The sequence below is a fragment of the Neolamprologus multifasciatus genome, chromosome 15 (genome assembly GCF_963576455.1).
Source record: "Neolamprologus multifasciatus chromosome 15, fNeoMul1.2, whole genome shotgun sequence".
NCBI classification, from domain to species: Eukaryota; Metazoa; Chordata; class Actinopteri; order Cichliformes; family Cichlidae; genus Neolamprologus; species Neolamprologus multifasciatus.
In genome coordinates, this window is record NC_140453.1 from 2554691 (window position 1) to 2572796 (window position 18106).

Genomic DNA, 18106 nt, shown 5'->3' on the forward strand with positions numbered 1-18106 from the left:
CTACGGTAGACTGCAGCGAGAACTGCCAGCATCTGAGCCAGACTCTGTCTCTCTCATCATGGTCACCTAAATGCACAGTAATGGCAGGTTTTGTAATAAGGCAGATCGCACTAACATAATATGAACTGTTAGTTGATTATTTACCTGCCACATTAACGGGAGAGGACGTGCAAACGTTACCGCTGCTGCTGGGTTGAGATTCACGAGTCCGGAGCGGAATTAAAAACACGACATTCATTTAAGGTCATCGCGTGTTTTGTGAGCAAATGTTTTTGCATATTCGTAGTGTTTCCTCTTTGCAAGTATTGCAAGTTGCCCTGTTGTCTTCCGTTCTCGTAAAGTATAACCAAACCTTTTAGCATTTGAGCCACCGTGTTTCCTGCAGGTAAATGACGCTCCGCAGCATGGTGACGTCATTCGGGGCGACTGGAATCGATAAGGGAATCGTTTGTAAAAATGGCAAACAATTCCAAGGAATTGAAACAGTGGGAAGTTTTCGATACCCATCCCTAATGATGTGTGAGGCTGATACAGTCATGCAGAAACAAGGACATCAAGTTATTGCTGCTAAATGTGGGTCTGCAAGTTAGTGAATAACTGGGTGCACACAGGAGCACAGCGTACTGTAAATACTTGTTTTTCACATGACTGTAATTCAGTTGGAAGGAATCACGTAATCATGAAAATGGCACAAAAAAGGATCAATTTAAATTAAACGATTTATTAAAAACACTTTTGTGGTCATAAAGTCGACCTGCAGAGCTGCAGACTGACAGCTTTGGCATCCAACTGAGCTTTTCCTGGATATTGATAAAACTTATTTGAAAATGCATAATAACGAGCAAAAACATTCCCAAGAACCCTGAAGATAAACATCACAAACAGCAATACATGTTTTTTTAATTATTAGAAAACCATGTAAAGTATCTGTATTCTCCAGAAGATTAACCAAATTCAGACAACAAGACATTCCTTTGCAATATTTCCACCACGTGTGTGTGTTGCTATATTGGATTTAAAGAGCAGAAAATTAAACTCGAGCACTGTACCAGAAAATAACTACCAGAATGCAATGAGGATCACGTATTGATTAAAAACGAGTTCAAAGTTTTGAAGCGCATTTTTTTAACCCCCTGATCCCTAACCTTAAAAAAACTTCTTGAGAAACTTCAAACCAGACAGAAAACCTCCTAACCAGTCCACACGCATGCACATCCCACAGTCCCCAGGCATCGGGATAAAAAGGTCATCACCAGAAATGGACACCCAATCAGACTGGACTCAATTGGGGGCCACGGCCTCTGCGAAGAAAACTTTGACCTGACAGGAAATGTGCTTTGTCCGTGTGTGTGTGTGTGCTGGGACGTAGACAGAGGGCTTTGCAGAAGTGGAGCTGAGGCTAAAAATAGAAAATATTCTTTTTTTTCTCACCACAATGAAGAGACAGAGAAAATGGCTGAGGGCAATGCAAGAGCAGAACAAGAGATGTGAGGATGGAAGACTTGCCTGTCATGTCCTTGGCCATGTGCCTCGCTGCCTACCCAGAACATCTGAGGATCAATATGACTCTGACACAAACTCTATAACCTTCAGTGATTCAGTGCTTATAATAATCCTGCATACGAGCCATCCAGTAGGAAATATCTTTTATCCATATAGATTGGTATAGTGATGATCCTTCCTCCTTAAAAAAAGCGATAGTCTTTTTTTGTCACCTTGTCAATAGGGCTTTGTCGTGGTGACAGTCAATAATGGCAGGATTAAATAAACAGAAACTGGCGTGCTCTAAAACGCACAGGTACTCGCTCTCACTCCATCTGGGAGTTTCACACTCAAATTTGATCCCTCTATTTTTTATCAGTGAGAAAAAAACAACTTCATGCAGCTTTTTCTTGATACCAGCAGGTCCTTAATCCTCAATGAATACATTTGCAGCGTGCACGTACGTGGATGCACGTGACCGCGCGCGTGTTTGCGAGGGAGCCGATCTGCCACGCCGCTGCTGATACGGAAGGCGGAAGATTTTTTTTCTTCTCGCCTTCTTTCCGCTACATTTATTTTCTAATGTTGACGTTTATCACTTGAGCTGGCCTGCAATTCATCATCCCTCCTGCTCGTCAATAATCCGAAAGAGAGTCAATTTGCCTAAATGTGAATCCCTTTCTTTTATTTCGTTTTACTCACTCCGTCTCTGACTCTCTGTCTGACTCTTTGTCCTGTGACGGCTCAGGTGAGAGGGCGGGGGAGCAGGAAGTGGCTGTAACGGGATAATGCCGAGCCTCGCGGGAGGATTTAGGAGTGTCTTTGGAGCTGACACGGCTCCTAGCCTTGTGTGTGAGAGACATCCCGGTCGACTCCAAATCCCTCTGATCTTTCATTAGGTGTTTGTCAGAAGATATCCCCACTCAGCGTTCAAGTACGCATAGCGTTGCATCTGCAGCTGGATAAACAGAGGACACTAGGATGCTGCCGACTGAAGTGACGCGCTCTGATCTCAGATACTGTAGCATCTGTGTCATATAAGAAAGTGAAGCTAATTAAATTCATTTGTTTTTAGGATAAATGTTGTGACTAAGTAGACTGTGTATAAAAGGTAGATAGAGCCAGAGCTGAGAAGTGAAGCTGCAGTTAGGAAGCATCCTTACTAACATCCAGAGGTGGGATACAAAACGTTTAGAGGCCTAATAGGAAACTTCTCATGTTTCTCACTGAGTTTGTGACCACAATAAACATTTTTACTCATATTCTTATGCTTCAAGTATACAAATACAATCTGATGTTCAATGTGTAAAATATAGTCCAAATGATGGAGTCAACAGCAGAGATGGGCAGTAACGTGCTACTTGTAATGCATTACTGTAATCTGATTACTTTTTTCAGGTAACGAGTAAAGTAAGGGATTACTATTGCAAAAACGGTAATTAGATTACAGTTACTTTCCCGCAGGAACGCTGCGTTACTGCGTTACTAAAACCGTGATTTTTTGCGAGAATGTCTCATGACAGTGACGTAAGCGAGTGCGACGTTCGTGACAACAGCTGTGTGCAGATCAACAATGGATCATATATCGAGTGCAGAGAGAGTATGAGCGTGCAGCGTTTAAAGCGTGGAAGTACTGACCTTACTTTGAGTTTGATTCCATAAAAAGTGACAAAAACATTAGTGTCCGTTGTGCGTGGGAAGAAAACTTCTTTTTACAGCGAAAAACCCCCCCTAAACTTCCGAGCAAGCACCGAGTAGCTACGACGTAATGGGAAACTCACAGAGAAACTCGCGGATTCTTCCACTGACCGCTGCACACCTGCACCAGGGTAAACCTCCGCCTACCCCACTCCTGCTTTACAGGTGAAAATAGAGCAACAGGACCGCTAGTCTTTGACTTTATTTATTTTCTGCTGTGTTTTACTTGCATCTATTTGAAAGACTGAGTGTAAACACAAAAAATATTTTATTTTATGTGCTGGAATGTGCAGAAAATAGGTTTAAATATTAAACTAATTTCTTCCAGTCAGAGAATGTTGCAGATAATTAAATTTTTGCTTGATGCATAAAGTTAAAAGATTAAAACTAATAAAACAAGTTTTAAAAAGAGACTTTTCCATTTGATTACATTTTGTATGATGATTATGCAGAAAAAGTAGAATTGGGCTGAAAGATCTATCGCTTTATCACCTATTCAGGGTGTAAATCGTGTTTTTAAAAAGTAACTAAGTAACTAAGTAACTAATTACTTTTGAAAATAAGTAATCAGTAAAGGATCGGGATTACTTGTTTGGGGAAGTAATCGGTAATTAGTTACTGATTACTTTTTTCAAGTAACTTGACCAACACTGGTCAACAGACAACAAACCAGGCTACACTCTGGGGTGCGGCTACAACCCCTCAGTGTCTCGGTCAGGTTCAGACCTCCCTCCTCACGTCCGGTTTAAAAACACCAAGATGAAACAAACTAGTTTTACTAGTTTATGAAGATCCTCATTATTCTTCCTGTGGTCACAAATGTTACACTGTAACCATCTACATACAGACACACAATCTCACAACAAAAACAAAACACAAACAAGCAAACATGTTGTTCCCATAATAAGCACAACGCTATTACAGGGTGACAACATGGTGGTTATGACCATCTTTTATATACAGTTAGCAGACAGTCGCCCTTTTTACACATCAAGCAGCTGATCGGAGGGAAATATCGTCTTTTTTTTCTAAATCTTTGTTATCAGCTCATCAATCACTTTTTCACACGTCCTCCTTCTTGCTTACCGATGTTTAAGAACAGCCTTTCTAAGAACTGGCTAATGTAATGAACGTGAAGGATTTGCACTGCTACCATGCACACTCACAGCGGCTATGCTAATTATTTATAGCTATTTTGTTTAAGTGTTATACAGATGAAACTGTAGGAGGATACCTTTGACACAGCTGAGTGGAACAACATAAAGATGCTAAATGGACTGCAAGACTCCTTCATCCATTCAGACACATTCATACAGCACTTTATTCTACGGCTTAAGCGCATATATACACAAATATGCATTAACACTGTGATTGATGCATCGCTTTGTGAGGGGTTGAGTATCCCACCCAAGGATGTGGACCTGAGGAGGCAGAGATCGAACAACCGACCGCCGGATTGGTGCACGATCCATTTGACCTCCTGAGCCACAGGCGCCCTGTGATTGGTCTAACACCGAGTGCTTAGTGAAGGAGTGAGAAACCAAAGGTATCTTCCCAAAAATGTGTCAGGACTAGGGATGGGCACCGGTATCCGGTACCATGATGGCACCGGTTCTGACATAAACAGTAGTAACCAGACCGAAAAGCAGCGCACATTTCGGTGCTTTTTTTTCCTGAGCTGTGATACACTTTAGATTCTAGCCAATCATTTTACGTTTCCGAGGATAGTAGGCGGGTCCAGGTACGTACGTTCTTTTAGAGCAGAGCTACAAATTAAAAATGCCCAAAGCGAAGTGGTCAAAGTCTGGCTGTACTTCACAGCAAAAGATGCAAACTCAGCAGCTGCAACAAGTGCTTTAAGGTGATACTGTGATACTGTCAAAGGAGGTAACACCTCGAATCTGATGAAACACCTGGCGACGCATAGTGTTTTTTTAAAGCTGAGAAATGCGCCGTATTTGATAGCTTGCTGCGAGACCTCACACCGAGCACATCTACTGCGGGTGTGGTGCCTGTTATCAGACCCGGATTTAGCAACATCCCCCAAAAACCCGAAGAGGAGAGTCCTGGCCCCTAGCCCTGCCAGTGTAGCAGAAATGATGAGGATGATGATGCAGCAGCAGCCGTTCTTCTCTGCGTGAGTAGCTTAATGTTGTTGGTGTGTAATTTACGTTGAGTAGGCTAACCACGTTAGTACATTAATGCATGTAAGGTGAACTAGCAAACACCATCATAGCTACATGCGGCTGTCTTCTTGTTTGATGGCAGATACTCCCTTCACCCTGGACAAAAAGGCTAAAATGACCAAAGAAAAAGTGGAAAAGAGTTAAACATGAGAGGTTTTTGGACAAAGTTTGTGTTTTTTCCATTGTTTAAGCTGCTTCCAGCCAAGAGTGATACCATATATGCCCCATAGCTGCAGAAAAGGCTAACATTGTTATCTTTTTACAAAAAAACAGCTGAACATGAGAGGTTTTTGGACCAATTTTGTGTTCTTCATCCTTTAAGCACCGGTTTGAGCACCGTTTAAGCACCGGCAGCGTTTCAAAAGTACCGGTTTGGCACCGGTATCGGATAAAACCTAAACTATACCCATCCCTACTCAGGACGAACACTCTCAAATACTGTTGCTATAATAAATTGTTGTTTAGTGAGGAGAACAGGGTTTTGAAATGAAAATGGCTGCCACTGAAAGGCCTTTGTCCACCTCCACAGTCAGTATAACCTGTACCGGGAGCTTTAGGAACGCTGTTATTCACACTGCAGTCGGATTGAAGCCAGCTGAATGACCGGCACTCGATCTAGCCTTCAGTGTGAAAACAATAGTGCAGAAAAGGGCGAGAGAGATAAGAAGGAGTGGGAGATAAGAGGGAGAAAACGGGTGGTGGTGGTGGTGCGGCGGCGTCAGAGCGAGAGAGAAAGGCAACACATAATTCCGAATTCACAGCCAATGTGCTCGTGTGCTGAGACCCATCTGAGCCAACTTTGTCTCTGATCCTGCTCTGAATTCTAAAATACATCTCTCTCTCTCCCAAACTCTCCCTCTTTACTCCCACTTTTTCCTATTTCTTTAGTTTTTATTTTCATTCAAATTCCTCTATCAGCTTTTTACATTTTCGCACGCGCGCGACACTCTGCTCCACCTCGCTTTCATCTCCTCCTTCTTCTGTCTCTTCATCACAGTGCGAATGGAATTCATGTCCTACCACGAAGCTGTGAAAATACAAGCATACCCCAGGGCTTTGGCTGTCACAGAGCAAAGAAGACAGAGGCAGGCGCACTAGTTTGTTGTAGCTCATTGAATTTTTCATCTTAATCCATGAAATATACATCGCTGAGGCCAGGGCTAAGGCCACACACCACATGGGTACATTGTAATAATGCTGTGCCCTGTTTGTGTAACCCCAGCAGTTATTACTTGCTGTAGCTCTCCCAAATGTGCTGTGTGTCTGTGTGTGTGTACCAGAAGGTCTGCTACATAAACTGCTCTCCCAAAAGTGCCTTTGGATGACATGGATGACTGACAGGCATGTGTCTCTGAAGAGCCTTCGTATCATGTTTGGAGTGTCAGTGTACCGTGGTGTGAAAATTTGTTGAAGGAGCCTGTGGAAACGTGTGTGTGCGCGTGTTTCTGCATGTACGTGGCCAAAGCGGAAAGCGAGACACGAGGTGAATATGTGGGTGCTGAGCCAGAAAGAGAGAAAGGAGTACAAGCACTCGAGTTACATATGTTTGGGTGTATTCATGCATGTGTTGTTTGGAGAAAAAAATACAAGACACAAAAAGGCTTTCCTTGTAATGTGCATTTAAGTGTGTCAGAGCATCCTGTGTTTTCAGTCACAGTGAAGGTGCCTGCTGATGCTGTTAATTATTAATACCCGCAGGCACCACATTCTCATCCTCGTTCCCTGATTATTCGTGTCAATTCACGAATAATCAGGGAAAATATTTTTCTGGCGGAGCAAATAAATATAAATCAGGACAGAAAAAAGTACTTTAATGTATGACTTGATACCTTGTAGCTCGAATGCAAAGAGCTCTCAAGAGTAAATCAAAGTAATTTTCTGTCAGTACAATATTGGGGTTTCAGGGTTAGTCCCTCGATAAATATACAGAAAACCATGTAGAAAAAACTTACATGAAAACTTCCTGGTACTTTGTAATATATGCAATTTGTTTTCATCGTGCGTGACTTCAGCCCGTTCACATTCACACTGCAGCACTATAGGCAGCTTTCCGCTTCTCTTAACGCACAACAACATCTTACGTATGTTTTTTTTTCATTAGTAAGCGCTGCACACGAGGTTGGATTAGCAAGCAGGTGAAGCAGACAACCGCCTCGAGGCCCAGACTCCCTGGAGCCCTCGGTGCCCCGAGTTCACCGCTGTCAGGTGGTAGTAATTAATTAAATGGCTCTGTATTATTGTCTGTCTCACTGAGGGACGCAGAGTCAAAGTGTAATTGTATGACCTTTAAGACTTTAGTTTATTCTGTGCATTGTACTTAATGAAACTGCATTTAATCTAATCACAAAAAGCTGATGTCCTGCAGCCTTGTCCCTGCTCCCATGTTACCTTCGTACTACTGAGCACTAGATTTATCCAAGCTTGGGTCAGTTTAGGGACGATTTGGGAATTTTTTTTTTTTTTTTACCTTGCGTACATTTTATAATCTTCTAGTCTGCTAAAGTTCCAGGATACATTTGTTTCGGCTACATTTATTCAATATCACATCCACCCTGACACTGCTGTTGATCATCTATGTGCAATATCTCAGTCTTTCCATGTTCTGTGCAATATTTTTGGCTCATGTGCAATTATTTTGGTCCCAGTCTGTTTCAATGTTTCCTACACATACACCATGTATATAGTTCCACTCACATATGTATACATATACACTGTTTTTTATTTTATTCTATTTATTTATTTAATTATTTATTTATTTTCCGCCTTCGTTGTATATTGGTTTCTCTTCTTCTTACTTTAGCACCTTTGTGGTTCAGCTACTCAATTTCGCTGTGCAAAAAACTGCACAATGACAATAAAAAGCTCTAAGTCTCTAATAATTAAGTAGCTTTAACATCAGCACAAAAACGGAGCACCAGGAGCTTCATGACATGTGTTACTATGGCAGAGAAGCTCCTTTAGCTGTGTGTAATGTGTCCATAGTGAATGTTCTAGTAACATTTTATCAATATTTCAGTTTTTTAAATAATCTAAGACAAGATTTCCTTTTGATCTATTCTTGATTCCTTAATGTAATCAGACACAGCTGCTTCTTTGACATCTGTAACACAAAGTTATATAATGTATTAAAATGATAATATTATTACTATAATTATTGTAGAAATGTTTAGCTGATTTAGAGTTTAGAAATGTGTTAACATAGAATCTAGAATTATTGTAGAGACATTGACACTGCCCTCAATGTAATAAAGGCCTGATGGTGTCCTGGATTTAGGAGCAGAGTATAGGAGACCCTCCCCAGTTGAACTGTGAAAGTAAAACAGAGAGGAGTTAATCCTGAGAGGAAATTCTCCAGAGAATGTTTGGGTGGGGGTCTCAACATTTGACCTGGATAACGGTGGTCTGGAAGGGAAATGGTTTTTTATGACCTCTAGGGAGTCACCTACACCCACAGTACTACGTGCACTCACACATAGACACGCGGGAACGCGCACATGTAGGCATTCAGACGCACACACTCAAGTGAAACTATGTAAACATAGCACTTAGTTTTATGGCACCTTGTAGAGGGTTTAGAAGGGGGGTCACTGATACAAAACTGCATGTAACAGACAAAGGGGTTGAGATCTGCAGAGGAAGTCCGGGGTCCTGTACGTCTCCCTTCTAGAAGGTGTAATCAATAAGTGTGTATTAATAAAGGTTTTGTTAATTGACTACTGAGTCCCGGTGTTCTTCCTGGAGTCCTGACGAATATACGAACCGGGGTGAAACTGTTTGATTCAGTTTATTGTCACCTTGTGTGGAAGCTCTTAAATAAACACTACAAATAAATGCTCAGCTCGTCAATTTTATAGTATATTTTGATGTTAACATTTTTGTGCATTCAGCTAAGTAAAAGACTGACTACATAACTTAAATGGGATATTATAGTACATCTCAAGTCACTACAGTATACAGCGCAGTGTGATAAAAGAACGGGTGCTGCAAAAATGATTAATGATGACCTCGCTCTATTCGAGTGTTGTGGTAAGACGTGGAAGAGACTAACAGCTGAAAGAAATCCAGACTGGTGTTGGTGTTAGAAAACGGCCAAAGCAGAGGTAACAAAAGCCGACCGTGAGTGTATAAAGAAGCTGCTAGTGCTCTCTACATAATGGGAAATAAAGTGCATATAAAGCCTACAGTGCTCAGGTAATTCATCTAATCTATTTTGCCCCCTAGCAAGTTAAATCAACCACACAAAGCTAGCTTCTGTTTTGTGCGCTTCATCAGCGTTGTCTCAGCATCATCCATACAAATCTGCTACGAGTTCACAAAAGAAGCCTGCCACTAGTCCTGTATTTTAAATAATCATGTCAAAATACCTCATTTCCTTCTAAATCCAGCTTCTTTTTGTATATATACACAACAGTTTGTCCAAACGCTATCTGCTAGCAAGTAGGGCTGCCACGATTAGTCATCTAGTCACAATTACGTCGACTATCAAAATCGTCGACGACTGATTTAATAGTCGACGCGTCGTTTGAAGCTTTGTAAGATCACAAAAGACGCAGGAATAAGTAGCAGGATTTAAGAGTGTAATAACGGACTGAAACAGAAGATGGCAGCACTGCATGTACAAGGATGCCAGCTGCCGTTAAACCCCGAAGAAGAAGAAGAATTCATAGCGCAGCCCAGCTCAGTTGTCAACAATGGTGGCAGCTAGTTAGTTTTAATATTACTCTTATTATTCTTTCTGGGTCACAAAATAAACGTTTAACATATTTTCAGGCGAGAATGTAGCTGTGTAAACCTCAAATATTTGCTCAGTTTATCAAGACACCACATATTTTCAAAAGCGCTCCGACGTTTTCGGAGACGTCTGTTAGCCACTAGCTCGATAGCTAGCCGGGGGCTAGGCTCACTAGAGCCGTGAGAACACCGGACTCCCGGCAAATCGTTTTCAAACCCACCGCCGTCTTTCGCTACTCAGGTTAAACATGATATATAAGTCACTTAGATAACTTAAAAATGTTGTTGTTTGGCTTTTTTTAGTGTTTTATTTGTTCCTGAGTAAATCGATTTGACTGAGATTAAAGTTATAGTTTTTACACAGCTGAATAAACGTCAAGCAGACAGCTGATTATCAGAAGTGTGAGATGCTCGAGAATTTACTCCGGTGTCCTGTTATATTTTAGATAGCAAGGAGTTTATTAAACTTCACCGAAACAATCTGCAAATTTCATTAAAATTTAATAAACTATCATCTTGTCTTTATTTTTAGTTAGCACATACCTGAAACACTTAAAGCTTTAAGCTAATGATAGTTATATAAGAGCAGATGCTGCTGGTGCAATAAGCTGTACATCCAATGGATGATGATCTGATTAGTCGACTAATCGCAAAAATAAACGGTGACTAGTCGACTATCAAAATAATCGTTTGTGGCAGCCCTACTAGCAAGCATGCAAGCTATCTTCAGGTGTGAGCACCCAAAATATTCACCCAAGTAATGTTAATAATCTGGTGTCATATATTGACTTCATAGGATACAAGTGAAAGTCAGTAATATTCTCGTAATAATGTTTCCACTGTGCGTTTAGGCAACAGCCACGAGCCAAAACAATGTGCTGCGTCTCCTCGAAAATATGAATAACAATAACGCAGTGGAGATAAAAATGACTCTGCTGTTCGGCCTCATAAAAATACTTATTTACCAACAAGGTTACCATAATGCTGACTGCGTGTACTCCCAGCAAATAGATGTGAAAACAGCTGCGAGGTATATTTTCTCTGTTCTTTATTTCCGTGGAGGGAATCAAACGGTGGAATACAAAGTAAAATAAGAAGCTGTAATGTTATCAGACGCCGTGAACCGTAACCAAGATAATATCTATCTTTCCTTGCCGGGCCAAGAGTAACTTGATAGAAGCGATACATTGCTGGCCCTATACGCGCTGATGCACACAGGTACGCATCCAACATCTTACGTTAGCTCTGTCAGAAGGAGACGGAAGGAGGCACAGAAACACAAACCTGATGGATGTGCAGAGTCTATACAACTGAATGGACTGTTCTCCTGCATGAAATCAATAAACTCTGTATGTATTTGCACATGCACGTGTAGATTGCAAAAGCACACACTGCTCTGGTGCATTTACCATCCATTGCCACTCATCCCGGTCGGCATCTTGTGACTGAGTGCCTGCACCGGGGTTTTCAATTATCCCGCAGTCGCACCTTTTCTCCCGGTGAATTAGCATGAGGGGAAAACTCGAGTGGGTAATGGAATTCCACGTGCCGTTTCTTCATTAGATGAGACGAGGCTGGCTGGTTGGTGAATCTTTCTGAGGGAGTGAGGATGATGGATGGTGGCGGGATATAGGTGTATGCATGTGCTTGGTGACATCTGGTACACATCTGGAGCATATGTCTATGTGTTTGAGGCATTTGAGGCCCCGTCACTGTTATCACAAAAAATTGCTTTTTGTTTTTTGTTTTGGGCAAACCATAAAATATCACCTCTGATATGAGGATCGCTTGGATCAAATTAACAGCTAACATGCTAACATGCTGTGTTAGCATGTTAGCTGATAGCTTATTAACTGTTAGCTAATGAGACCACTGAAAAAATAAGAGAAAGAGAAAAGAAAAGAGAAAAAAAATAACAAGAAAAAGAAAAAAAAAGAAAAAAAAGAAGATCGCTTAGATCACTTCAATTCAAATCAAATAAACTTGTTTAAGAAAGCAAACAAATAATAATGTCAGCATTACTAAGACTAATTTTATGGTTCAAACAGAAGCCTCTGAGATCAGTCAATACTTAATGTCTGAACTTGTAATTGGATTTTGCACCGTAATGATTTTGCATTGAACATATATTTGCATTTATCTCGTCAGGTGCCTTACTGTACCTTTCCTCCCCTGATTAGAAACCAAAAGAGCTGCCAGACATGAAGCCTGATGGATCGTTTTCAATTTCAGCTTCGCACAACTCCAACTTGTCACCTACAGCATCTCCAGCCAAGCGAGTTTACCCGGGCCTCGGCCGAGTCGTGATTAACCAGGCTTCGGCTCACTCGCTCCGTAGTATTTGAACAATGTCGGAGAGAAAACAAAGAATGCCTGTGGTGCCTGAGCACAGTGTGTTTGTTGTGTCGTGTAACCAGAAAGCAGACCTGGACTTCTCTCTGGTTTTCACATAATGAGGTCAGCGGCTGTGCCAGTAATTCCTGCGAGCCAAAAGCTTCAGACAGGTGTCTGTGTATGATGTCAGTGAGAGGTGACGACTAATGTGGTCAGACCTTCTGTCTACTGAGGAGAGCCAATCAGAGAAAAGGTGGCCCACAGGCTGAGGAAGCGACGACAGTGGATGAACTGAGGCTCCAACAGGGTCCGGCATCATATAAGCGTCAATCTGAGCTGTGAGCTCTTGTGCGGTTCAAGAATGAAAAACATGCAAGTGGAAATAAGCATAATAGGTCCCCTTTAACGTCTTACACAGCAGAATAGCACTTTGAAGAACATGATGTGCATGTAAATTACTAGTGGCTGAATTAATAACGTCTGTCTTATTTTTGCAGTCACTAATGATTAAAACAGACGATGTGAGACTGCATCTTCAAAGGAACAGACTGGAATGTTTTTCCTTTAATATCCAGACAATATTTTGACAGTTTTGAAATTCCAGCCTTTAACAACAGTTACCACCTGCCGAGTCATCGCTGTAAAGAGAAAGAAACAGGTTTTGTCAACGTCTATTAGGCGGCTTCTTTAACTTTGTGCCATTAATTGTCTGTCTGTGGCAGCTGCTGTTGTAATGATGATTTTCGGCATAAAGAAACGCAGTACGGGTGAGATTCTGAAGCATTTCACTCTTTGATGGTGAGCCTGTGTGTGTGTTACGTCGTGGCTAATCGTCAGCTGCAGTCAAACAGTCTCAAGAGAGAAACTGTGTGACACAATCGTCATATATCTGACCCACGGCTGAAAGTTCTTCTGCCGTGGATTCAAGCTCGCGTGTGACTTTAACCCTTTAAACCGGTCAGAGCAGCACGCTCTGTTTTGTGTAACTATTTTTAAATCCCGGTAGCACAGCAACCACGTAAGCTAGCGCAATAATTTTTTTTGCATATGAAACCGGAGGAGTTGTACTTACATCTTATGCCATCAGCTTGTCCTCGGTCACAGTTTCCTTCCACATATAGTTTTGCAAAAACTGCATAAAAAGCACTTGCAGCAACAAAAACATAATATTCCAGAACCACACTTTGCCGATCCGATCAGCTGTTCATAACACTTCCTACGTCCATCAGCGCGAACTATCGCATGTCCGCCATGACCTGCCCGAAACCGGAAGTGATGTCATTTTCGCGGAAATGTAGTTTTTTACCATCAGGGCCTCATGAGCCTATACTGGTGTTTTTAAAAGTTATGTTTGACTTTATGACTTTCTGTGTCGTTTCTGGGATGCTTAGGACTCATATTGCACTGCTGGAAATAGTTTATTTTGATGCATATGCTGCTTTTTTGCAAATTTGCATTATAATATTTATTTTCGTTTTTCCTGCAGTGTATAAAAATTGGTGTATTTCAAAAATAAAACTATGAAGACACTCAAAATAAATTTCCTGTGGTGGGAAACTATTTTGTGCAACTTTTTTGTATTTACAGTTTTGAGGGATACGCCTCTTAAATTTCTCTAACTAGAAATATATGTTAAAAAAACAAAACCTATTTACATTTTTCTGTAGTTTATTGCACTTTTTGGCAATTTATGTAATTACTATGCACTTAATGCAGACATATTATTAGAATTTAGGCTATAATGGTTGTATTGATGTATAGCAACTTGAAATGCTCCCAAAAATGGCTCCACAGCATGTAAACATATAATATAAGCTCTGGCGGACTTGGTTCTATGGTAGGTCTTAAAGGGTTAATGTGCACCTCATGTACCCACATACGTGTGTTACTACTACCTCGCTGCAGTCCTACCACCAGCCAGATTTGACTTGTCTTGCACCTAAAAGTCATCTGCGATTCAAACACGATGATACGACAGTTTTTATCATATCAACATGAAGCTGACAAGGATTCTCGTCTGTTTTATTCTTTGTATTCACGTCAGACGAACTCCTACATGAGCTACCGGCGATTGTAAAATGTCGCACTCACCTCCCAAAATTATGCCAAATTGCTCCTCGCATTTCAAAGCAAGCACGCAGTTGTTCTTAGCGGTTCAAATGTAAACACTACAATCAGTATTTTAATTCATGATTGCCAAACAAGCCGTAAGCTAATCACGGAAAGGAGATAATGAAGAAAGCAAGAAGGGAGAGGAAGACTGAGGAGGGAGTCTGTGATTAGGTCTCACCTCGAGATGCCTGTTTTGTCTCAGTGCTCTGGGCTCTGCAGAGAAAATGCAATGTGTACTGTTTTATCTGCGCTGAAAGCAGAAGACACATGCGTTAAAATCAAGGTCAGAGAAACACTCACGGTGTTTATGATCCTTCACTTACAGTAAAAGTCCGGAGCCAGCCCGGTTTTCTTTAGATTTTGCTTCCAAGGAGTCAGATTTACTTGTAATTTGAAGGTCTTGAGCGATAGTTAAGTTGCAGTCTTGATTATTGAGCCCTTTAACACTGACCTACAAATTATTCAAGCATAAAATCACACCGAACTCGAGGGATGAACCAGTGTTGTGTCACATAACAGATAACTTAAAGAACCAGTGTCAAACTGTATTTTTAGGGACTTTAACCCTTTAAAGCCGGTCAGAGCAGCACGCTCCGTTTTGCGTAACTATTTTTAAATCCCGGTAGCTCTGCAACCACGTGAGCTAGCGCAATCATTTTTTTTGCATATGAAACCGGAGGAGTTGTACTTACATCTTATGCCATCAGCTTGTCCTCGGTCACAGTTTCCTTCCACATATAGCTTTGCAAAAACTGCATAAAAAGCGCTTGCAGCAACAAAAACATAATATTCCAGAAACATGCTTTGTCGATCCAATCAGCTGTTCATAACACTTCCTACGTTGGAATAGACATCAGCGCGAACTATCGCATGTCCGCCATGACCTGCCCGAAACCGGAAGTGACGTCATTTCACGGAAATGTAGTTTTTTACCATCAGGGCCTCATGAGCCTATACTGGTGTTTTTAAAAGTTATGTTTGACTTTATGACTTTCTGTGTCGTTTCTGGGATGCTTAGGACTCATATTGCACTGCTGGAAATAGTTTATTTTGATGCATATGCTGCTTTTTTGCAAATTTGCATTATAATATTTATTTTCGTTTTTCCTGCAGTATACAAAAATTGGTGTATTTCAAAAATAAAACTATGAAGACACTCAAAATAAATTTCCTGTGGTGGGAAACTATTTTGTGCAACTTTTTTGTATTTACAGTTTTGAGGGATAAGCCTCTTAAATTTCTCTAACTAGAAATATATGTTAAAAAAACAAAAACGATTTTCAATTTTTTTGTAGTTTATTGCACTTTTTTGCAATTTATGTAATTACTATGCACTTAATGCATATATATTATTAAAATTTGGGACATAATGGTTGTATTGATCTATAGCAACTTGAAATTCTCCCAAAAATGGCTCCACAGCATGTAAAAATATAATATAAGCTCTGGCGGACTTGGTTCTATGGTAGGTCTTAAAGGGTTAATATTAGTCACTTATAAAAACACGTCATTCTTTCCCATTTCTGCAGCTGAATCTACCAAAATTCCTAAAGATAAAATTGGAATTTGCAGCAACAACATTCCCAAAGAGGTATTAGCTAAAAACTCACATCTCAGCATGTTTTGAGTTTGTCCTTAAAAATGAGGAAAATGGGCAAATGGAGGACAAAGGAAGATGTAGCAGGGCTGAAAAAACGGCATCTGCTGCTTTCAGTATCTGAAAGTCATGTTCTTAAGAGAGATGAAGGACCTGAGAGATGCCTTCGGTCCTTCAGTTGATCCATCTGCTCATTGGAAACGGTCTCAGTGGAATGGTGGAAACTGAGAAGCTGGACTCAAAATCAGCACCGACTGGTCGTATGGAATGATGAAGCTAAATTTGTGGTTTAAATCATCATCAGTATGTCTGGAGGAGGTCAGGAGGGAGATACAATACTGAGGGTCTACAGAAAAACAGTATCATCAGAGTTCCCTCCATCATGCCACCTGGAAAGTACGGAGCCCCGCAGGGGACATGGGAGAAAATTAAGACGGGCTTTTGCGAGATCTCGCAAAACTAACTCGGGAATCAGAATTTCAACAATGGCGGCAGCTACTTAGTTGTAATATTACTCTTTCTGGGTCACAAAATACACTTTTAAGATATTTTGAGGCGTGAATGTAGTTGTGTAAACGTCAGATACCTGCTCGGTTTACAAGACATCACATATTTGCAAAAGTGCTCCGACGTTTTCGGAGATCTGACACCCACTAGCTTGAAGCTAACGGGTCGAGACCTACTACAGCCGGGAGGAACACCGCTCTCCCAGCACATCGTGCCTCGACCTCCCGGTCAGCTTCGAAGAATGCGGCTAAAACTTTTGTGAGATCTCGCAAAAGTCCGTCTTAATTTTTTTTCTCCCGTGTCCCCTGCGGAGCTCTGTAGGAAAACATCTGATTGGCGACGGCTTCAATAAAAAAAACATCCGTGTGGAACGCCATCGGTCATCAATTGGCCTCAACATTAGTGAAGCAGTGTGGGATCATAGAAACGTCCAAAGAACAGCTTTGAATGTCCTTCAAGAAGCCTGGAGAACTAATCCTGAGTTCTACTTAAAGAAAAGACAAGAAAGCTGCACGAGAGAGTTCAAGCTGTGGTAAAGAATAAAGTTGGACATACCAAATACTGACTTCCGTCCTCCGCCTTGTATTCTGCATTTCCATGGATGTTTGTAAATGTTTCACCATCCCCATGGAGTAGAAAACTACAAAAGTTATTTGACTTTTCGTTGACCACATCCTGTCATCAAAAAGACGATAAAGTCTGACAAGAGAGCGCGCTCCTTTGAGGAAGCGGTCTAATAACCGTAAAGATGAAGCTGCATAAATCCAGAATCGACAGGCTAAAAACGCCCGTAACCTTTTCCTCCAGAGCTACTGCCAAATGAAAAACACTAACAGCAAAGATGTTACAGATGTCATTAGGAAACATTATTTAATAACAAATCTCAATTTCTAAGCATCTCTACTACACGTACACAACTCCCTGAGACAGGACGGTTGTTTTTGGTCTCTGATACTCCCACAACTGCACAGTTCAAAGTCTAATGTGAGGCAAATGATAATCTATGCTTCCCTGCAACAACAGCAGTCGTTAGAGGTGAGATCACGCAGAGGATTATTCCTGACAACGACGATTACCGAGCTCACAGCCGAACAAAAAGCCTCGCTTTGTTTGTCGGCTTTCTGCTCAGTAATGGGAGAGCGTTTCTTTTGCCAACTATTTTATAGTTTAAGGCAACAATCGTTTTTAATATTAAACAAAACCCACTTTGTTTGTACACCCTCGGCTGTCAATAAATCATCTGAAATATTTGCAGTGTTGCCCACGCGAGCGGCTAGGACCGACACTGTGTTCAGAACACGCTGCCTCTCTGAATGAACCGGTGAAGTCTCCAGTTGCTTTGCTTTCTATTAATAAATTCATTAGCGCGTTCGACTGGAGGAACGAAGACGTTCATCGCCCAATGACTCGCAGCCAAATTAGAGAGATACCCTGCTTGGCTAGCTGTGCCGCCATATCT

At 41.2% G+C, this 18106-nt stretch overlaps 1 protein-coding gene across 1 annotated transcript in view; it reads right to left on the minus strand.

Moving 5' to 3' along the window:
* The window catches only part of nrxn3b (neurexin 3b), a 358949-nt gene that overhangs the window by 82974 nt on the left and 257869 nt on the right, over positions 1–18106 (minus strand).